Below are 12,500 nucleotides of genomic sequence, written 5' to 3'. Positions count from 1 at the left end.
AGGGCCCCGCGAGTGCCAGCCGTGGATCCCGCCTCACTCGTAACTCGTATCGGATTCGTCCGGCCTCACTTTCGTTCGCACATCGGACAGTTATACGTGTGCTTTAGTAGCTTCCGTTCCCTCTTAGTGAGGCCGTCCGTACGTACCGCCCCAGCTCTTTCTGAGGCGGGTATCCACTCGGCTCGGGGGGGCCCAACGTTTGCCTAGTATCCTCGGCGCTGGAGCTTGACCCGCAAAGCCGGAGGAGCCGCACGCCCGAACACCGGCTTGCGCCGGCCGACGTGGGCCCTCCGAGGCGGGTCTCGTGTGCCAATCGCTCAGTTGGGGAACCGGCAGGCCCGTGGGCCGACGCCGGCTCACCCGGGGGTGAAGGGTGCTTCGATGGAGGCCCCCTGTCAGCCTCCGCGGAAGTCCGGCTTCAATACTTTAAAGTTTGAAAAACTTAGACATTTTTCGAGAACCGGAGCTTAGAGGGGTACATGCAAAAGCCAGGGCCGCGGGAAGCGCCCTAAATACTTCAATACTTTAAAATTTGAAAAACTTAGAAATTTTTCGAGAACCGGCATCTTCCCTCGGTAATTGCGAGATGCGAGGCCGCCCCTAGCCTCTGCTCTGTCGGACTCAATGGTCACGGGTGGCCGCTGATTAGCCCTGGTGCTCACCTCTCAAAATTGCGAGTCCCTAATATAATTCTGGCTGTCGGCTGGAGAAGGGGGTATAAAATCGGCACTTGAGGGAACGCCGGGCCCTCAAGTTCGGGGCCCTCTAGCGGATTTTTGAGGTACTGCACTCCCATTGGAAATGCATGGGCGCTCCGTCCACTACCATGTAATTCCCTCACAATATCTGCCCCTGCGTGGCCGCGGGATGCTACTGCAGCCCCGTTGGTAATGAATGGGCCTTTCGGAGGCCATAAATACAGCGCCGCTGCATGGATTTTGGCGGTACTGCTGCTGTCGCTGAAAATACATGGACCCGTCTGAATGAATGGGCCTTTCGGAGGCCATAAACTCAGCGCCTCTGCATGGATTTTGGCGGTACTGCGGCTGTCGCTGAAAATACATGGACCCGTCTGAATGAATGGGCCTTTCGGAGGCCATAAATCCAGCGCCGCTGCATGGATTTTGGCGGTACTGCGGCTGTCGCTGAAAATACATGGACCCGTCTGAATGAATGGACAAAATATAAATCAGACACTACAGAACACAAGCATAATCCAAGATTACAAAATCATCTCAGCCTTTAAAAGAAACAAAAACCTGAAAGACTACTTAGTAAAAAGTAAATTACCAGAAATCAACATAACACAAACGCAGGGCCCCACATTCTACAAACAAGCCACCACAGTTAGGAACACCGTCACCAACACAAACTACCTAATTAAACAAACAATCACACCTGCTACGGAAAACTGAAAATACATGGACCCGTCTGAATGTATGGGCCTTTCAGAGGCCATAAACTCAGCCAGCGCCGGGCCAGTGTTTGGGGTATTGTGCCCGCCACTAGTGGCTGAATACATAATAATAATAATAATAATAATAATTCCCTTGTATTGTCATTCTGTGTAACAATGTACACAGAACGAAATGTCGATTGCACTGGGCTAGTGTTGAGGGAACGTCGGGCCCTCAAGTTCGGTGGCTTGGAGCGGATTTTTGAGGTACTGCACTCCCATTGGAAATGCATGGGCGCTCCGTCCACTACCATGTAATTCCCTCACAATATCTGCCCCTGCGTGGCCGCGGGATGCTACTGCAGCCCCGTTGGTAATGAATGGGCCTTTCGGAGGCCATAAATACAGCGCCGCTGCATGGATTTTGGCGGTACTGCTGCTGTCGCTGAAAATACATGGACCCGTCTGAATGAATGGGCCTTTCGGAGGCCATAAACTCAGCGCCTCTGCATGGATTTTGGCGGTACTGCGGCTGTCGCTGAAAATACATGGACCCGTCTGAATGAATGGGCCTTTCGGAGGCCATAAATCCAGCGCCGCTGCATGGATTTTGGCGGTACTGCGGCTGTCGCTGAAAATACATGGACCCGTCTGAATGAATGGACAAAATATAAATCAGACACTACAGAACACAAGCATAATCCAAGATTACAAAATCATCTCAGCCTTTAAAAGAAACAAAAACCTGAAAGACTACTTAGTAAAAAGTAAATTACCAGAAATCAACATAACACAAACGCAGGGCCCCACATTCTACAAACAAGCCACCACAGTTAGGAACACCGTCACCAACACAAACTACCTAATTAAACAAACAATCACACCTGCTACGGAAAACTGAAAATACATGGACCCGTCTGAATGTATGGGCCTTTCAGAGGCCATAAACTCAGCCAGCGCCGGGCCAGTGTTTGGGGTATTGTGCCCGCCACTAGTGGCTGAATACATAATAATAATAATAATAATAATAATTCCCTTGTATTGTCATTCTGTGTAACAATGTACACAGAACGAAATGTCGATTGCACTGGGCTAGTGTTGAGGGAACGTCGGGCCCTCAAGTTCGGTGGCTTGGAGCGGATTTTTGAGGTACTGCACTCCCATTGGAAATGCATGGGCGCTCCGTCCACTACCATGTAATTCCCTCACAATATCTGCCCCTGCGTGGCCGCGGGATGCTACTGCAGCCCCGTTGGTAATGAATGGGCCTTTCGGAGGCCATAAATACAGCGCCGCTGCATGGATTTTGGCGGTACTGCTGCTGTCGCTGAAAATACATGGACCCGTCTGAATGAATGGGCCTTTCGGAGGCCATAAACTCAGCGCCTCTGCATGGATTTTGGCGGTACTGCGGCTGTCGCTGAAAATACATGGACCCGTCTGAATGAATGGGCCTTTCGGAGGCCATAAATTCAGCGCCGCTGCATGGATTTTGGCGGTACTGCGGCTGTCGCTGAAAATACATGGACCCGTCTGAATGAATGGACAAAATATAAATCAGACACTACAGAACACAAGCATAATCCAAGATTACAAAATCATCTCAGCCTTTAAAAGAAACAAAAACCTGAAAGACTACTTAGTAAAAAGTAAATTACCAGAAATCAACATAACACAAACGCAGGGCCCCACATTCTACAAACAAGCCACCACAGTTAGGAACACCGTCACCAACACAAACTACCTAATTAAACAAACAATCACACCTGCTACGGAAAACTGAAAATACATGGACCCGTCTGAATGTATGGGCCTTTCGGAGGCCATAAACTCAGCCAGCGCCGGGCCAGTGTTTGGGGTATTGTGCCCGCCACTAGTGGCTGAATACATAATAATAATAATAATAATAATAATAATTCCCTTGTATTGTCATTCTGTGTAACAATGTACACAGAACGAAATGTCGATTGCACTGGGCTAGTGTTGAGGGAACGTCGGGCCCTCAAGTTCGGTGGCTTGGAGCGGATTTTTGAGGTACTGCACTCCCATTGGAAATGCATGGGCGCTCCGTCCACTACCATGTAATTCCCTCACAATATCTGCCCCTGCGTGGCCGCGGGATGCTACTGCAGCCCCGTTGGTAATGAATGGGCCTTTCGGAGGCCATAAATACAGCGCCGCTGCATGGATTTTGGCGGTACTGCTGCTGTCGCTGAAAATACATGGACCCGTCTGAATGAATGGGCCTTTCGGAGGCCATAAACTCAGCGCCTCTGCATGGATTTTGGCGGTACTGCGGCTGTCGCTGAAAATACATGGACGCGTCTGAATGAATGGGCCTTTCGGAGGCCATAAATTCAGCGCCGCTGCATGGATTTTGGCGGTACTGCGGCTGTCGCTGAAAATACATGGACCCGTCTGAATGAATGGACAAAATATAAATCAGACACTACAGAACACAAGCATAATCCAAGATTACAAAATCATCTCAGCCTTTAAAAGAAACAAAAACCTGAAAGACTACTTAGTAAAAAGTAAATTACCAGAAATCAACATAACACAAACGCAGGGCCCCACATTCTACAAACAAGCCACCACAGTTAGGAACACCGTCACCAACACAAACTACCTAATTAAACAAACAATCACACCTGCTACGGAAAACTGAAAATACATGGACCCGTCTGAATGTATGGGCCTTTCGGAGGCCATAAACTCAGCCAGCGCCGGGCCAGTGTTTGGGGTATTGTGCCCGCCACTAGTGGCTGAATACATAATAATAATAATAATAATAATAATAATTCCCTTGTATTGTCATTCTGTGTAACAATGTACACAGAACGAAATGTCGATTGCACTGGGCTAGTGTTGAGGGAACGTCGGGCCCTCAAGTTCGGTGGCTTGGAGCGGATTTTTGAGGTACTGCACTCCCATTGGAAATGCATGGGCGCTCCGTCCACTACCATGTAATTCCCTCACAATATCTGCCCCTGCGTGGCCGCGGGATGCTACTGCAGCCCCGTTGGTAATGAATGGGCCTTTCGGAGGCCATAAATACAGCGCCGCTGCATGGATTTTGGCGGTACTGCTGCTGTCGCTGAAAATACATGGACCCGTCTGAATGAATGGGCCTTTCGGAGGCCATAAACTCAGCGCCTCTGCATGGATTTTGGCGGTACTGCGGCTGTCGCTGAAAATACATGGACCCGTCTGAATGAATGGGCCTTTCGGAGGCCATAAATTCAGCGCCGCTGCATGGATTTTGGCGGTACTGCGGCTGTCGCTGAAAATACATGGACCCGTCTGAATGAATGGACAAAATATAAATCAGACACTACAGAACACAAGCATAATCCAAGATTACAAAATCATCTCAGCCTTTAAAAGAAACAAAAACCTGAAAGACTACTTAGTAAAAAGTAAATTACCAGAAATCAACATAACACAAACGCAGGGCCCCACATTCTACAAACAAGCCACCACAGTTAGGAACACCGTCACCAACACAAACTACCTAATTAAACAAACAATCACACCTGCTACGGAAAACTGAAAATACATGGACCCGTCTGAATGTATGGGCCTTTCGGAGGCCATAAACTCAGCCAGCGCCGGGCCAGTGTTTGGGGTATTGTGCCCGCCACTAGTGGCTGAATACATAATAATAATAATAATAATAATAATAATTCCCTTGTATTGTCATTCTGTGTAACAATGTACACAGAACGAAATGTCGATTGCACTGGGCTAGTGTTGAGGGAACGTCGGGCCCTCAAGTTCGGTGGCTTGGAGCGGATTTTTGAGGTACTGCACTCCCATTGGAAATGCATGGGCGCTCCGTCCACTACCATGTAATTCCCTCACAATATCTGCCCCTGCGTGGCCGCGGGATGCTACTGCAGCCCCGTTGGTAATGAATGGGCCTTTCGGAGGCCATAAATACAGCGCCGCTGCATGGATTTTGGCGGTACTGCTGCTGTCGCTGAAAATACATGGACCCGTCTGAATGAATGGGCCTTTCGGAGGCCATAAACTCAGCGCCTCTGCATGGATTTTGGCGGTACTGCGGCTGTCGCTGAAAATACATGGACCCGTCTGAATGAATGGGCCTTTCGGAGGCCATAAATCCAGCGCCGCTGCATGGATTTTGGCGGTACTGCGGCTGTCGTTGAAAATACATGGACCCGTCTGAATGAATGGGCCTTTCGGATTCCATAAACCCAGCGCCGCTGCATGGATTTTGGCGGTACTGCGGCTGTCGCTGAAAATACATGGACCCGTCTGAATGAATGGGCCTTTCGGAGGCCATAAACTCAGCGCCGCTGCATGGATTTTGGCGGTACTGCGGCTGTCGCTGAAAATACATGGACCCGTCTGAATGAATGGACAAAATATAAATCAGACACTACAGAACACAAGCATAATCCAAGATTACAAAATCATCTCAGCCTTTAAAAGAAACAAAAACCTGAAAGACTACTTAGTAAAAAGTAAATTACCAGAAATCAACATAACACAAACGCAGGGCCCCACATTCTACAAACAAGCCACCACAGTTAGGAACACCGTCACCAACACAAACTACCTAATTAAACAAACAATCACACCTGCTACGGAAAACTGAAAATACATGGACCCGTCTGAATGTATGGGCCTTTCGGAGGCCATAAACTCAGCCAGCGCCGGGCCAGTGTTTGGGGTATTGTGCCCGCCACTAGTGGCTGAATACATAATAATAATAATAATAATAATAATAATTCCCTTGTATTGTCATTCTGTGTAACAATGTACACAGAACGAAATGTCGATTGCACTGGGCTAGTGTTGAGGGAACGTCGGGCCCTCAAGTTCGGTGGCTTGGAGCGGATTTTTGAGGTACTGCACTCCCATTGGAAATGCATGGGCGCTCCGTCCACTACCATGTAATTCCCTCACAATATCTGCCCCTGCGTGGCCGCGGGATGCTACTGCAGCCCCGTTGGTAATGAATGGGCCTTTCGGAGGCCATAAATACAGCGCCGCTGCATGGATTTTGGCGGTACTGCTGCTGTCGCTGAAAATACATGGACCCGTCTGAATGAATGGGCCTTTCGGAGGCCATAAACTCAGCGCCTCTGCATGGATTTTGGCGGTACTGCGGCTGTCGCTGAAAATACATGGACCCGTCTGAATGAATGGGCCTTTCGGAGGCCATAAATCCAGCGCCGCTGCATGGATTTTGGCGGTACTGCGGCTGTCGCTGAAAATACATGGACCCGTCTGAATGTATGGGCCTTTCGGAGGCCATATACTCAGCTGAAGGTTGAGAACTTGGCTAGTGTTTGGGGACTTGTGCCCGCCACTAGTGGCTGAAATCCGGGCCGGTGTTTGGGGAATTGTGCGCGTATTATCGGGCCGGTGTTTGGGGATATGCGCGCGTATTATCGGACCGGTGTTTGGGGAATCGTGCCCGCCACTAGTGGCTGAATCCCGGGCTAGTGTTGGGGGACTTGTGCCCGCCAATAGTGGCTGAAATCCGCGCCGGTGTTTGGGGAATTGTGCGCGTATTATCGGGCCGGTGTTTGGGGATATGCGCGCGTATTATCGGACCGGTGTTTGGGGATTTGTGCCCGCCACTAGTGGCTGAGAACTTGGCTAGTGTTTGGGGACTTGTGCCCGCCACTAGTGGCTGAAATCCGGGCCGGTGTTTGGGGAATTGTGCGCGTATTATCGGGCCGGTGTTTGGGGATATGCGCGCGTATTATCGGACCGGTGTTTGGGGAATCGTGCCCGCCACTAGTGGCTGAATCCCGGGCTAGTGTTGGGGGACTTGTGCCCGCCAATAGTGGCTGAGAACTTGGCTAGTGTTGGGGGACTTGTGCCCGCCACTAGTGGCTGAAATCCGCGCCGGTGTTTGGGGAATTGTGCGCGTATTATCGGGCCGGTGTTTGGGGAATCGTGCCCGCCACTAGTGGCTGAATCCCGGGCTAGTGTTGGGGGACTTGTGCCCGCCAATAGTGGCTGAAATCCGCGCCGGTGTTTGGGGAATTGTGCGCGTATTATCGGGCCGGTGTTTGGGGATATGCGCGCGTATTATCGGACCGGTGTTTGGGGAATCGTGCCCGCCACTAGTGGCTGAATCCCGGGCTAGTGTTGGGGGACTTGTGCCCGCCAATAGTGGCTGAAATCCGCGCCGGTGTTTGGGGAATTGTGCGCGTATTATCGGGCCGGTGTTTGGGGATATGCGCGCGTATTATCGGACCGGTGTTTGGGGAATTGTGCCCGCCACTAGTGGCTGAGAACTGGGCTAGTGTTGGGGGACTTGTGCCCGCCACTAGTGGCTGAAATCCGGGCCGGTGTTTGGGGAATTGTGCGCGTATTATCGGGCCGGTGTTTGGGGATATGCGCGCGTATTATCGGGCCGGTGTTTGGGGATATGCGCGCGTATTATCGGACCGGTGTTTGGGGAATCGTGCCCGCCACTAGTGGCTGAATCCCGGGCTAGTGTTGGGGGACTTGTGCCCGCCAATAGTGGCTGAAATCCGCGCCGGTGTTTGGGGAATTGTGCGCGTATTATCGGGCCGGTGTTTGGGGATATGCGCGCGTATTATCGGACCGGTGTTTGGGGAATCGTGCCCGCCACTAGTGGCTGAATCCCGGGCTAGTGTTGGGGGACTTGTGCCCGCCAATAGTGGCTGAAATCCGCGCCGGTGTTTGGGGAATTGTGCGCGTATTATCGGGCCGGTGTTTGGGGATATGCGCGCGTATTATCGGACCGGTGTTTGGGGAATTGTGCCCGCCACTAGTGGCTGAATCCCGGGCTAGTGTTGGGGGACTTGTGCCCGCCACTAGTGGCTGAAATCCGCGCCGGTGTTTGGGGAATTGTGCGCGTATTATCGGGCCGGTGTTTGGGGATATGCGCGCGTATTATCGGACCGGTGTTTGGGGAATCGTGCCCGCCACTAGTGGCTGAATCCCGGGCTAGTGTTGGGGGACTTGTGCCCGCCAATAGTGGCTGAAATCCGCGCCGGTGTTTGGGGAATTGTGCGCGTATTATCGGGCCGGTGTTTGGGGATATGCGCGCGTATTATCGGACCGGTGTTTGGGGAATTGTGCCCGCCACTAGTGGCTGAGAACTGGGCTAGTGTTGGGGGACTTGTGCCCGCCACTAGTGGCTGAAATCCGGGCCGGTGTTTGGGGAATTGTGCGCGTATTATCGGGCCGGTGTTTGGGGATATGCGCGCGTATTATCGGGCCGGTGTTTGGGGATATGCGCGCGTATTATCGGACCGGTGTTTGGGGAATCGTGCCCGCCACTAGTGGCTGAATCCCGGGCTAGTGTTGGGGGACTTGTGCCCGCCAATAGTGGCTGAAATCCGCGCCGGTGTTTGGGGAATTGTGCGCGTATTATCGGGCCGGTGTTTGGGGATATGCGCGCGTATTATCGGACCGGTGTTTGGGGAATCGTGCCCGCCACTAGTGGCTGAATCCCGGGCTAGTGTTGGGGGACTTGTGCCCGCCAATAGTGGCTGAAATCCGCGCCGGTGTTTGGGGAATTGTGCGCGTATTATCGGGCCGGTGTTTGGGGATATGCGCGCGTATTATCGGACCGGTGTTTGGGGAATTGTGCCCGCCACTAGTGGCTGAGAACTTGGCTAGTGTTTGGGGACTTGTGCCCGCCACTAGTGGCTGAAATCCGGGCCGGTGTTTGGGGAATTGTGCGCGTATTATCGGGCCGGTGTTTGGGGATATGCGCGCGTATTATCGGACCGGTGTTTGGGGAATCGTGCCCGCCACTAGTGGCTGAATCCCGGGCTAGTGTTGGGGGACTTGTGCCCGCCAATAGTGGCTGAGAACTTGGCTAGTGTTGGGGGACTTGTGCCCGCCACTAGTGGCTGAAATCCGCGCCGGTGTTTGGGGAATTGTGCGCGTATTATCGGGCCGGTGTTTGGGGAATCGTGCCCGCCACTAGTGGCTGAATCCCGGGCTAGTGTTGGGGGACTTGTGCCCGCCAATAGTGGCTGAAATCCGCGCCGGTGTTTGGGGAATTGTGCGCGTATTATCGGGCCGGTGTTTGGGGATATGCGCGCGTATTATCGGACCGGTGTTTGGGGAATCGTGCCCGCCACTAGTGGCTGAATCCCGGGCTAGTGTTGGGGGACTTGTGCCCGCCAATAGTGGCTGAAATCCGCGCCGGTGTTTGGGGAATTGTGCGCGTATTATCGGGCCGGTGTTTGGGGATATGCGCGCGTATTATCGGACCGGTGTTTGGGGATATGCGCGCGTATTATCGGACCGGTGTTTGGGGAATCGTGCCCGCCACTAGTGGCTGAATCCCGGGCTAGTGTTGGGGGACTTGTGCCCGCCAATAGTGGCTGAAATCCGCGCCGGTGTTTGGGGAATTGTGCGCGTATTATCGGGCCGGTGTTTGGGGATATGCGCGCGTATTATCGGACCGGTGTTTGGGGAATCGTGCCCGCCACTAGTGGCTGAATCCCGGGCTAGTGTTGGGGGACTTGTGCCCGCCAATAGTGGCTGAAATCCGCGCCGGTGTTTGGGGAATTGTGCGCGTATTATCGGGCCGGTGTTTGGGGATATGCGCGCGTATTATCGGACCGGTGTTTGGGGAATTGTGCCCGCCACTAGTGGCTGAGAACTGGGCTAGTGTTGGGGGACTTGTGCCCTCCAATAGTGGCTGAAATCCGGGCTAGTGTTGAGGGACTTGTGCCCGCCAATAGTGGCTGAAATCCGCGCCGGTGTTTGGGGAATTGTGCGCGTATTATCGGGCCGGTGTTTGGGGATATGCGCGCGTATTATCGGACCGGTGTTTGGGGAATCGTGCCCGCCACTAGTGGCTGAGAACTTGGCTAGTGTTTGGGGACTTGTGCCCGCCACTAGTGGCTGAAATCCGCGCCGGTGTTTGGGGAATTGTGCGCGTATTATCGGGCCGGTGTTTGGGGATATGCGCGCGTATTATCGGACCGGTGTTTGGGGAATTGTGCCCGCCACTAGTGGCTGAGAACTTGGCTAGTGTTTGGGGACTTGTGCCCGCCACTAGTGGCTGAAATCCGGGCCGGTGTTTGGGGAATTGTGCGCGTTTTATCGGGCCGGTGTTTGGGGATATGCGCGCGTATTATCGGACCGGTGTTTGGGGAATCGTGCCCGCCACTAGTGGCTGAATCCCGGGCTAGTGTTGGGGGACTTGTGCCCGCCAATAGTGGCTGAATCCCGGGCTAGTGTTGGGGGACTTGTGCCCGCCAATAGTGGCTGAAATCCGCGCCGGTGTTTGGGGAATTGTGCGCGTATTATCGGGCCGGTGTTTGGGGATATGCGCGCGTATTATCGGACCGGTGTTTGGGGAATTGTGCCCGCCACTAGTGGCTGAGAACTTGGCTAGTGTTTGGGGACTTGTGCCCGCCACTAGTGGCTGAAATCCGGGCCGGTGTTTGGGGAATTGTGCGCGTATTATCGGGCCGGTGTTTGGGGATATGCGCGCGTATTATCGGACCGGTGTTTGGGGAATCGTGCCCGCCACTAGTGGCTGAATCCCGGGCTAGTGTTGGGGGACTTGTGCCCGCCAATAGTGGCTGAAATCCGCGCCGGTGTTTGGGGAATTGTGCGCGTATTATCGGGCCGGTGTTTGGGGATATGCGCGCGTATTATCGGACCGGTGTTTGGGGAATCGTGCCCGCCACTAGTGGCTGAGAACTTGGCTAGTGTTTGGGGACTTGTGCCCGCCACTAGTGGCTGAAATCCGCGCCGGTGTTTGGGGAATTGTGCGCGTATTATCGGGCCGGTGTTTGGGGATATGCGCGCGTATTATCGGACCGGTGTTTGGGGAATTGTGCCCGCCACTAGTGGCTGAGAACTTGGCTAGTGTTTGGGGACTTGTGCCCGCCACTAGTGGCTGAAATCCGGGCCGGTGTTTGGGGAATTGTGCGCGTATTATCGGGCCGGTGTTTGGGGATATGCGCGCGTATTATCGGGCCGGTGTTTGGGGATATGCGCGCGTATTATCGGACCGGTGTTTGGGGACTTGTGCCCGCCACTAGTGGCTGAATCCCGGGCTAGTGTTGGGGGACTTGTGCCCGCCAATAGTGGCTGAAATCTGCGCCGGTGTTTGGGGAATTGTGCGCGTATTATCGGGCCGGTGTTTGGGGATATGCGCGCGTATTATCGGACCGGTGTTTGGGGAATTGTGCCCGCCACTAGTGGCTGAGAACTTGGCTAGTGTTTGGGGACTTGTGCCCGCCACTAGTGGCTGAAATCCGGGCCGGTGTTTGGGGAATTGCGCGCGTATTATCGGGCCGGTGTTTGGGGATATGCGCGCGTATTATCGGACCGGTGTTTGGGGAATTGTGCCCGCCACTAGTGGCTGAGAACTTGGCTAGTGTTTGGGGACTTGTGCCCGCCACTAGTGGCTGAAATCCGGGCCGGTGTTTGGGGAATTGTGCGCGTTTTATCGGGCCGGTGTTTGGGGATATGCGCGCGTATTATCGGACCGGTGTTTGGGGATATGCGCGCGTATTATCGGACCGGTGTTTGGGGAATTGTGCCCACCACTAGTGGCTGAATCCCGGGCTAGTGTTGGGGGACTAGTGGTCGTAAAACCGGGCCGGTGTTTGGGGACTTATAGGCCGACACTAGTGGCTCAAAACCGGGCTGCCGTTTGGGGACTTGTCGGGCCAACATTGGCTTGCAGCACTTGGAAAATTGCACTAAGTCCGATTGTCGGGTCACCAGGGGCTCGTGGGACTTAGAATTTGTGCCACTCCCCGGCCAGTGTTTGGGGACTGGCTGCCGCCTCCTGTGGGCCGGTCCCCGGCTGGTGTTTGGGGACCGGCTGCCGCCTCCTGTGGGCCGGTCCCCGGCCGGTGTTTGGGGACCGGCTGCCGCCTCTTGTGGGCCGGTCCCCGGCTGGTGTTTGGGGACCGGCTGCCGCCTCTTGTGGGCCGGTCCCCGGCTGGTGTTTGGGGACTGGCTGCCGCCTCTTGTGGTTCGTCTCCTGGCTTGCGTTTGGGGACCGGCTGCCGCCTCTTGTGGGCCGGTCCCCGGCTGGTGTTTGGGGACCGGCTGCCGCCTCCTGTGGGCCGGTCCCCGGCCGGTGTTTGGGGACCGGCTGCCG

Source organism: Urocampus carinirostris, unplaced genomic scaffold, assembly GCF_059441175.1.
Source record: "Urocampus carinirostris isolate Australia breed hairy pipefish unplaced genomic scaffold, RoL_Ucar_1.0 HiC_scaffold_24, whole genome shotgun sequence".
Classification (NCBI taxonomy): domain Eukaryota; kingdom Metazoa; phylum Chordata; class Actinopteri; order Syngnathiformes; family Syngnathidae; genus Urocampus; species Urocampus carinirostris.
This window is presented reverse-complemented; position numbering follows the sequence as displayed.